The sequence below is a fragment of the Nannospalax galili genome, unplaced genomic scaffold, assembly GCF_000622305.1.
Source record: "Nannospalax galili isolate Female #2095 unplaced genomic scaffold, S.galili_v1.0 scaffold229, whole genome shotgun sequence".
Taxonomy (NCBI): Eukaryota; Metazoa; Chordata; class Mammalia; order Rodentia; family Spalacidae; genus Nannospalax; species Nannospalax galili.
The window spans coordinates 3608348-3619402 of NW_008360328.1; the positions used below are offsets into that span (position 1 = coordinate 3608348).

At 39.7% G+C, this 11055-nt stretch overlaps 2 long non-coding RNA genes across 6 annotated transcripts in view; one reads left to right on the forward strand and one right to left on the reverse strand.

The window, feature by feature from the left end:
* LOC115068954 overlaps positions 1 to 6417 on the reverse strand; it is a 23228-nt gene extending 16811 nt beyond the window's left edge. The window contains exons 1-2 of one of the 5 annotated variants that reach the window (XR_003848312.1): positions 5008 to 6417; positions 3448 to 4305 (exon numbers count right to left, since the gene is read on the reverse strand). This is a non-coding gene — a long non-coding RNA (uncharacterized LOC115068954). Of the gene's footprint in view, positions 1 to 3447 lie in introns of all 5 variants that reach the window. The other 4 variants (XR_003848313.1, XR_003848314.1, XR_003848311.1 and 1 more) reach the window with 4 other exon arrangements.
* LOC115068955 overlaps positions 1 to 9842 on the forward strand; it is a 74261-nt gene extending 64419 nt beyond the window's left edge. Inside the window, exon 4 of the long non-coding RNA XR_003848315.1 lies at positions 9289 to 9842. This is a non-coding gene — a long non-coding RNA (uncharacterized LOC115068955). The remainder of the gene's footprint in view (positions 1 to 9288) is intronic.
* The last annotated feature ends 1213 nt before the right edge of the window (positions 9843 to 11055 follow it).

Consider the following 11055-nt stretch of genomic DNA (forward strand, 5'->3'; position numbering starts at 1 on the left):
CACTCTATTTTAGATCCCTTCCTTCCCCTTCCTCTAACAGATATGCCCAATTGTTCCACTGTTTTCTTCATCCATCTCCATTGAGTTTTCCCCATCCACATCCAAATACACAATTTTTCTCTCACTTTTGAAGTCTCTCTCTTCACTCCGTGTGCCTTCCCAGCTACTACCCTTGCTCCCATGATCCTACCTCTGTTGAACTGCTTCTTTCTCCTTATCCCCTAGGTTCCTCATATACCCTTCCCTCCCCCCTCCCCTAATCTAACCCAATTTTTATCCAAATCTCCCTTCTTAAGGTCTGTTGCCTACTATTCTTCTCCTTCAGTGGGATATTTTTTAAAAAGCAGACATGAAGGTGGGAGGGAAATCTCTTGGGAGAGGCAAGGGTGGGGAGAGTTGATATGATTAAAATACATTACATATGTGTGTGAAATTGTCAAAGAAGAAATAAAAAATAATGAAAAAGAATCTGAGCTTAAAGACAGAAAAAGGGATATTTTTTAAAAAGCAGACATGAAGGTGGGAGGGAAGTCTCTTGGGAGAGGCAAGGGTGGGGAGAGTTGATATGATTAAAATACATTACATATGTGTGTGAAATTGTCAAAGAAGAAATAAAAAATAATGAAAAAGAATCTGAGCTTAAAGACAGAAAAATTTCCAAGAGTGTAAGTAAGGCAATGGCAAAGATACAGAGAATGAAGAAAAGGGCACAGAAATCCAGGCCATGACAGTTATAAAAAGTGCAGCATCTATGTGCTAGGACTACCAAAGAAAAAAGCAGAAAGGAATAGAAGAAATATTTGAGTGATGCTAGCTGAGTTTCCTAAAAGTAACTATAGACATCAAACCACAGATCTAGGAAGATCAGACACCAATATGATTAAGACCCCTTCTCAAACTCTACACTTATGCATATAAAATTCAGAAAACATGAAACAAAGAAAAAATCCAAAAGAAGCTGGGGGTGGTGGTGGGTAGCAGGAATCCACTTTACTACCAAGAAACAAGGATAAGAATCACCCTGAGTTTTTTTGGCACAAACTATCAAGCACAAAAAGAGTGAAATAAAATATTTACACAGTTAAAACGAAGACATCAACAAACTACCATTAAAAAGCCCAATAAAAACATTTAAAAGCAGAGTTGAAGTTTTTTTCAGACAAACAAAAGTGATGAAATTTATTGCAATACATCTCCACTATATAAATATTAAAAGAATAATTTCAAAGAGAAGGAAAACGGAAGAGGTCAGAAACTCAGAGCGCCATAAAGAAGGAAGAAATTAGAAAGAGAAAACATGAAGACAATGTACCACCTTTTATTTTTCCTGTCCTTAATTGATCTAACAGATAATACTTTGTTCAAAATGATGGCATCAATGCGTTCAGGGGTTATAGGTTATTTAGTATGATTTTTAAAGGGACAACAGTGTTATAAGGTGTGGGAGGGAGACCTGGAAATGCTCTAAGACATTTGCCCTATCTGTGAAACAGTAGAATGCTATTTGAAAGTAGACTTGGTTGGGGCCGGAGAGATGATTTACTGTTTAAGAGCACTGTCTGCTCTTCCAGAGGACCCAGGATAAATTCCCAGCATGGCAACACACAACCATCTGTAACTCCAGTTCCAGAAGACACTCTCTTCTGGCCTCTGCAGGCACTGCATACACTTGGTGCACTTACACACTTGCAGGCAAAATACTCATACACATAAAATAAAAATAATAATATTTTAACAAGTAGACTTAGATTAGTCATATATTTATATTTCAAAGTCTGGAACAAACCACTGAAAAACAAAAAAGTCCCACCACACACATACAGGAGTACACACACACACACACACACACACACACACACACGTGCGCGCTCAGAGTCAGAGAATAAGGAAGACTATGTGATAACATAGAGTCCATTAAATGAGAAAAAAATTTGATCAGAGAAGGGTTTGAAAGTGTACATTAATGGGATGTTCTTTAACATTTGAGAAGTAGCCCAGACCCTGCTGGCTGGAGATGACAGGCCTAACAGATCCTCTGGTAGAAATGCCAGACAGGCTGGGAGGATTTCAAAACTGGATGTACTATTTTCTACTTTTCTCTGTTTAGCCCTGGAGACTCCAATCCTCGTGGAGCTCAGAGTCCAATATGGTATCTGAGTGGTATAATATAAACTGCTAAAGGAAATCAACAGATGGGTTTGAGGGCAAACTTAGCTGATAATGTGCGTGTCCAGGGAAGAGCTGGGTGGTTTCCCTGAGAGAATACCATGGGTACAGCAGGAGTAATAGTTGACTTTGATGTTTGTGATTATTGATTTTTGATCAATAGATATCAGAGCAAAATTATGCCACACAATAATTTATGGGAAGAGGGAATCATAATCTATAAGTAATAATATAGGGGCTTAGCTGGGCAAGCATGAAGACTTGAGCGTGGATCCCTAGTACCCAGATGAAAGCTGGGTGTGGCTGTAAACACCTTTGATCTCAGTGCTGGGAAGGTATAGACCCCTGGGGCTTGCTGGGTAGCTAGTCTTGCCAAACCAGTGAGGTCCAGGTTCAGTGAGAGACCCTGTCTCAAAAAGTAAGGTAGAAAATGATAGAGGAAGATACCCAGTATTGACCTTTGGCCTTTATACACAAACCTGCACACAAGCATGAACACATATACACCACATAAACATATACATAAAAGTAATAATGCAATAACATGTATTAAGAGGCTATGGTGCTAATAGCTCTTTTTTTCTTCAAAATTTTTTAAAATTTATTTTTATTTTTTATGTGTATGAATGTTATGCATGCATGCATGTAAACACACCCATGTTGTGCAGTGCCTGCGAAGGCCAGAAGATGGCGTCAGATACCCTGTAACTGAAATTACACACAGTTGCTAGCTACCGTGTAGGTGCTGAGATTCAAACTGGGGTCTTCTGCAGGAACAACCAGTGCTCTGAACTGTCTCTCTAGCCCTTTACTTTTCCTTCTTTATGCCACTCCATAGACACACTGCACCAATGCGAATGACAAGAGCTAATATTTGCTAAAGGTCTATTATATGTTAGACATTTTTGCAGGCACAATTAATTAAAATGCTGGTATTTAAGAGGGATACTGATATTTCATGCCACAAATGAGGAAATCAGGAGACTTAGGAATTAAGTAGCTCATATACATTATTATTCTACTCACTGGAAATGATGGCATAAAATGTTTTCCTTACAAAAATATCCTTGGTTGTACATGGGAACAAATTCATTTGCACAGAGCAAAGGAAAAGGGTAATTAAAGATAAGAAGAGAGGAAGGGATGGAAGCTTGAGGGGAGAAAGTATGCCAGAAGCTCTTTCTAGATGTAGCATGTTTAGTAAACAATTAAAATGTGATTAGCTTTGCAAACAACTTGTTATAGTTCGTTTTTGTCAACTTGACAGAAACCTAGACATACCTGGAAAGAGGGAATTTCAACTGAGGAGTTTCCTCCATGAGCTTGGCCTGTGAGCGTGTCTGCGGGGCATTTTCTTGATTGCTGGTTGATGTGGAAGGGCCCAGCCCACTGTGGGCGGTGTCATCCCTGGGCAGCTGAGCAAGCGAGAGGAAACAAGCCAGTGAGCAGCTTTTTCTATGTTCTCTGCTGCAGCTCCTGCTTCCAGGTTCTGGCCTCCAGTTCTTGTCCTGATTTCCATCAGCGATGGATTGTGACCTAACACTTAAGATAATAACAAACTCTTTCTACCCCAAGTTTCATTTAGTCATGGGGCTTTATCACAGCAACAGGAAAGCAAACTGGAATAAGGACTCCTAGGCATTTAACTGAAACTTAGATTGGCATGTCATTATATTCTTGGTCTATAAGAGGAAACCATCAGTTAGATGGTTGATTTTTGCTTGCTTGGCACTGCATACCCTTGACCAAATCCCATCGCTTTTCTGCTATTACTGTTACAATCACAAAAAGACCTCATCCAATGCTTTTAAAACCCCAGATAATAGATGAGAAGAAACTTAGAGATGCTGTGAGTGAGCAAGCTCTTTGGCATCAAAAGAGTAAGCATTGTGCCTGTGCGGTGACAGATGCAAAGTGAGAGATGGCCTTAGTGAGTCCTCCAGGAGCCACTAATTAGCATAATGGAGACATGAGCCATGATAACTAATGAATGGCATTGCTATACAGCAAGTCTTCAGCAAATATCTAATGAATGGGGCTCGTTCCCTTCCTCCTCACCTGACCCATTGGTAATGGCACAGGATCCATCCCACCAACTCTCATCAATTTTTAGCAGCCTGGAGTCTTGTGTAGAGACAGCTGAGATATTGTGCAAGTCAAGAAAGAAGAAGAGCTGTGAGTTGTTAGAGTATCTAATATGGATGTAGGAGGGCAAGGGTAGGGGCCTGAGTGAAGCAGAGTTCTGCACATTCAAAAGCCCTTTGGAGTTACCAAGGCCTGCACTGGCATGCTTCCTGTGTCACTGAGCTATGTGATACAAAGTCCAGGCCTCGGCTTCCTTGGTGTACATAACAACTAATCTAAGCACATTGTTTTTGCTGCTCTGATATGTCCTCAAATAAAATACCGATCATAGTGTCAATGGTAGTTATTCAGTATTGTCATGCACACTGAAATAATATTTCCACTTAACACTGACCACATGAGAATGGTGTTCCCATCAAATGGCATGGTCTAAAGACATCACGGCCATCTTTGTTTAAGTATGTTCTGATTGTACACTAAGGCTACCTGATGACACATTTCTCAGAACGTGTCCCTTTGTTAAACAAGCACTGCATGCCAGTCCATTAGCTTTCTTTACTGGCAATCCGGGCCCTTCAGCAGCTTACATGGTAAACACGTTTTTATCAAAGTGATAATTAGAAGTGAGGATCCAGAAGTCACATATCTCTGAGGACGCCAGACCCCTGTCATCCTTGAAGACACTCCTCTAAACTTACGTTAAACTTTTATCATTCCATTTGCAACTTTATACCTAAGGGCTATGTGTTTTCTTACCATTTTCCTTTGCTTCTCTTTCCCACAAGTATCTTCTGCTCCTTGGGTTTTCCCACAGCAGTGATGGGCACCCACAGTTATCTAGGCACCCTCAAAATCTGGAGATCAAGGATGCCTTCCACATTGCCATTTTTCTTAAAGTATTGTGAATACAAAGTCATGAAGGAAAATCTGCCATGACTTGGCACCGTGGAGATAGGTTCTGTTCTCTGAAGAACCTCTATGCATGTCTGTGTGGTTGAATTAACTGCAGTGTCCAAATCAGCACCAAAGTCTCTGATGGCCTTAGAACAGTCACTTTCAATTTCACTTCATTGTGTGACCATAAAAAAAGGAAAGCATCGAATGTTTCTTTCCCTTTCTTTTATGTGTGGATTCCCCTAGACCTCTTGGCCTCTCCATGCCCTTTGCTGTATGCATGAAGAGACACTCTCCCAGAACAAATCTGCAAAGGATTTTACTGGCTGAGGCAACCTGGGGTCAAGAAAGCATCCAGCTGTCAGCTCACAGCTAGTCTGAAGGGTAGAGAAGTTCAAGGCTGGGTATCAGACTCCCACTCACCAACCTCCTCTCCAACATTGTAGCCAAACAATAATGTGATTGATACAAGAAAGAACAAAGTGGCTTTCCAGATTTCTCTCTCTCTCTCTCTCTCTCTCTCTCTCTCTCTCTCTCACTCCCTCTCACCCTCTCCCCACCCCCCCATTATACAATGCTTCCTGTTTCCCTAGTAATGAAAATGTGTTCATCTGTCAAACGGAAGGCTGCCCCACTGTCTTAGGTGCAGAGAACTTCGATCACAGCAGCTGCTGCAACCAGACCGAGAGCCAAGCTCCTCATTTGTTTTGGCTAACACTGAAGAATCAGTTTAGGCATCCCCTAGAACAAAATGGTGCACGGGAACAGAGCCAAGCTGTGGAAGAGAAGCAGCAAAGTTGCAACAGATTATTTGTCTGCTGAAACAGAAGGAGAAAGACAGCAAAACCTGGATCCATTTGAGTCCAGCCTCCCCAACACATTCTCTATTTGCAACACAGATGATTTCCTCTAATATCATTCAACAGGTGCTAAACTGTAGCTAGTCTAAAGATTAATTATGCAGCCTTGGAAATAGAGAATTAAAAAATAACGAGGCAGTTCCTAGGATTTTTAGGCTATTTTGACAGAGTACTCAGCAGCAGGTAGAATATATAAACTACATGCATATATAAATATATAACATATACACATATATAAAAATGTATGTATAATATACATACATATGTACACACACACACACATATATATATATATAATGGTGCTTGTTAATGGTAGTTCATGAAGCACCCATGCCTGCCTGAATACTAGTAAGAAATTATGCTTGCATTTGTGTCTCATCTAAGACTACGAGTTCTTTAAAATATGTGTTTTACTTAACTCATCTCTGAGACTGGCACATGGTAGGCACTCAATACGCATAGGATAGATGGCTCATTTGCTGAATCAAACTGTTTCAATGCATAGAGGTCAATCCTTCAGTTTCTCTAAGGAGGTTGAAGTGAGCGTGGTCATTCTGTTGACAATTTACCAGCACTGTTTATATTAAAAGCTTCATTTAGACTTCTCTTTTCACACATTGCAAACAAAACGTAAAATGACACAGATGTGAATTATTTAGATGATTCATTAAACCAAATCCATGTTGTGGTTCATCTGGAAAAAATAGAAAAAAATAGAGTTTAGAGCTTAGGATTAAAATATGACTTGACTTTTTCTCAAATTTGCCAGAAAATGACTAAGTTGAGCTTCAATATTTGAATGCTATAGGTCTGATGAGAGAAAGAGAAAGGGAATAGTGATGGCAAAGTAAGAGGGGAGGGCGGGGAGAGAGAGAGAGAGAGAATCTTAGGATCCTTAGATGACTCAACAACTTTCAGGGTAGATCCCAAACCTGGCTAGATTTTAGAAGATTGCCCTTATATTGGCCAGTCTGCTCTGTGTGGGCTTTTGTCTTAAGAAATATCTAAATTAGGCACTTAAGACAAAATAAGCCAGTACCCAGTACTAGTGGATTGTAAATACTGCAGTGGTTTACTGCCTGCGTTTCCAAGCCTTGAGTTAAGAAAATGATCTGGAATGAATGAATGAATGAATGAATGAATGAATGAATGAATGATGATTCCCATTGAGTAGGTAGTCCATTCTGATAGTTGCTGGTCTGGGAAACAGGGAGCAGGAACTCCTACCTATAAGTCTGCCACAGTTAGGGCTTCTACCTTGGATGCCTCCCCGCCTTCCAAAGTCACGGCGCTTGCCTTTCTGAAGTGCCACAACAATCAAGCTGCAAGCAAGGAAAAGCAACTCAGTGACCCTGTTTGTGGCTAGAGAAAGCTAGCTCTGCCCAGGCCCACCATGAAGGGGGACAAAGGGATCCTTTCATCTTGACCTTGCCCCATGGATCTCACATTTATTTCTCCAGGCTTAACCTTTCTTCCACATTATTTCTGTAGTAAAAATACTCAGTTTCTCTTTCTTGGTACATTGTGTTCTATACACAAATTTATCTGATCCCATTTGGTTGGAATTATTAAATTTGGTCACAATAACAGAATGGAATTGTGTAGCTCTGTGATGTCCCAGAGTCTGATGAAAATGGTTTTGGTTCGTGTTGTTTATTTCTGCTTTTTCTACCATACCATATATCTTTATATGAATGTAAATAGTTCAATATCCAGGTAATTTGACTCCATCTTGATAAATATAAGATTTGGAAACATCAGGATTCTGAAACAAAGCTTTGTTATTTCAAAATGGATATTTGGCACTGTGTAGTCAGAGCCTGTCTGGGGTAACATTTCAAGGATTAGCATTATTGGATCAGAAATAGAAAAATGATAGAGTTATTCAGCATAAATGTGACATTTATGTCAAACAAGCATGGAGTGAAATGAACTAATTCAATTTCCAAAGCCCATTGCATTTAGCAGAAAATTCTGCATAATGCATGCAAACCTGTACCATCACCCCAGAAGGCAAGCTCTGAATTGCTACCAAAAAGTTCAACCCTACCCAACCAAATGCATTATATATGTGTGTGTATATGTGTGTAAAAATCCGAAGTTTCTGAGACAAAAGGGCTTAAATATCGTAGCAGGTGTCACTAGTGCACCGAGGTAATGGTGGGAACTCAGAGTCAGAATATTCGCTACTTAAAACTGATTTGTTCCACTGTTATATGCTCAAGTATCAAATGCTAAGACAAAGAAACACCACATACAGCTTGTTTTTTTCAAAACTTTGCCTGTTTATTTTTCTTCCTTTGTGTCCTTGTATCTCAAAGTATTTCCTGATGGCCAAAGCTTAGTGCTCTATGATGGGAGGACACGATTGGGAAAAACTTGACCTAGTCCCTTTAGGGATTAGTTTTGAACTTCTAAAAAGCATAAAGTGACTATTAAATAGATAAGAATTCTTGTTTGACATTTGGGAATGAAAACCTGTGTTGGGAATCAGTTTTGACTTTGAAACCAGAGCTTAAAAGAGTATCAACCCCAGACTCCTCTTTTTGGTCAGCAAGCAACATTGTATGTGAATTTAGCAGTGCAGTGATGGATCACTTAGGATAAAACTTAAGATGCTGGAAAATGTCCATTGTCTTGAATATCATGTTAACAGAATGGGCTTACGAAGAAGGCCTTTTGATACAGAGCCCTCTAACAGTACCAAATTGTTAAAGGGAGGGCTGACCACTGGCCACTCTTGTATATGTGGGGTGCCATGGCTCTTAGTGTGTGGTATATTTCAGTGACCACTTGGTCTTCTCACACAGCTTTGGTTGGAAACTTGACACCATTCTCACTCAAATCTCTAGCAAGTGACCTTGACGATGTCCACAATTATAATGCTTAATGGGCTAAGATAATGCTTTCTAAGCTCTGTTGTCTGAGGACCCATATACAGGCTTGGTTCCTAGAGAACTTCTGTCTGCCTGGATAATCTCTCTTTGTATTTTCTACATTGGAAATTAAAATGGATTATTTATTTTAATAAAATCAATAAACTCATCATAAACTTACATAACATACACACAACACATACACAGGCTTTTTGCGATATGGTCGCATATAGCTCAGGCTTGCCTCCAACTTGCTGAGGATGACCTGTGGTACCAACCACCTCAGTGGTGGAATCACATGTATGTGCAACCATGTTCAGCTTATAGGACTTTTTTATGAAAATAATTTTATTTTGTAAGCCATTAAAGAGAGGCTCATTATTTCATATTTTTGTAAATCTTTTCAGTGCTTAACAGAAGACAGCTGGAGCAAGGCTAGACTCCATCTTCAACCACCACATTCTCAAGTCTCTGGTAAATTCCACCATACACTTTGAGAAGGAGAGGAGAAGGCATACAGCATTGTCCATGGACTACCCGAGAAAGGGGCCACCATGTATCTTCTCCATGCCACATTTGGAGGACAATTGTTCTTAGTCATAAAGCAGAGGTCAAAATCAGAAATGACATCATTATCATAAATTTTGCAGCAATGGAAGAATTAAATAGCCTGATTTGATTGTGGCACAGTGTATGCATGTATTAAAATGTCACACTACACTCTATAAACATGTGTAAGTATCGTGTGCTAATTAAAAAATAAGGAGCCAGTGAGATGGCTCAGCAGATAAGAGTACTTGCTGCTAAGCTTGCTAACCTGAGTTCAGTCCTTGGAACCCACATGCTATAAGGAGAAGAACCCCTCTTGAAGGCTGTCCTGTCTTCTACATGGGCACTATGGCACGTGCACATGCAAACATACACACACACAGAAAATAAAATAAGAATAATTATTGTTAGTATTACTTCAGTGCTTACTCTGACCTAGCTTGTGTATTCTTTTTTATTATCTCATTGAGGTAGGCAGATAGATAGATAGATAGGTGATAGATAGATAGATAGACAGATAGATAGATAGATAGATGATAGATAGATAGGTTGATTGATTGATAGGTTGATAGACAGAAAGATTACAGAATACACAATATATAGTAGAAGACAGATAGGTATGTTGATATATGGGCAGATAATAAAAAAAGATAAATGATAGGTACTAGAAACAAAATAGAAAGAACGAAATTATATGGCATTGTCTTTATTTTCCAGATGAGAAAACTGATGTAGAAAAAGTTAAATAACTTTCCCAAATTCATTTAGATCACAAATGATGGAGGCTGAATTGGACCTCATGTACAGCTTCATTAATGACCACACATCACTGATGGAAGTGGTGTGAGCAGAGGTTATGGTGGTGACTAGGGAAGAGCAGGAGAGATATTTAACTCTTAGGACACAGGAGCCTTGTAAAACACCTTCCACACATGGTCTGATCTTGTCTTCACAACAGGCCTATGATATTCTTAATATCATTATCACTTTATGGACATGCTAGAGGGCTTGTCTTGGCTTCTAAAAGTATTTTATTTATTATTTTTATTTTATGTATATGTGTGTATTGCCTCCATGTGAGTAAGGGCATCCATGCCGTGCAATGCCCCCAGAGATCAAAAGGAGGCATCAGATCCCCTGGAACTGGCGTTACAGACAGTTGTTAATTGCCATGTGGGTGGTGGGAACTGAACCCAGATCCTCTCCAAGGACAGCCAGTGCTCTGAACCACTGAGCCATCTCTCCAGCCCCCTGTCTTTAAGATCATGTTAAATATATGGCAAAATTATTTAAGCTCTCAATTATAAAGTTGTATTATTACTGTTATTAAATATGAAATCATGCTAACACTAGTGGTATGGTCTGGTGCCTCATTTGGTTGGCAGATGGCAGATGAGATACCATGATTTTTGCAGAAGCGACTTCCAGAGCAGCTCATTTTTACTTCTTTGTGGACCAAGTGTTAAAAGTGTAGCTGAACTGGTGGACAGAAGCTTTAGGAATGTCAGTGCTGACTCTGTGCCTTGCTCTGGAGATGCCCCAGGGAAAATGGAAGTGAGTAGACTTATTTCCTTATTAAATAAACCAGCAATACTCTAACTGGTAAGTTTCTTTTCATGGTTTCT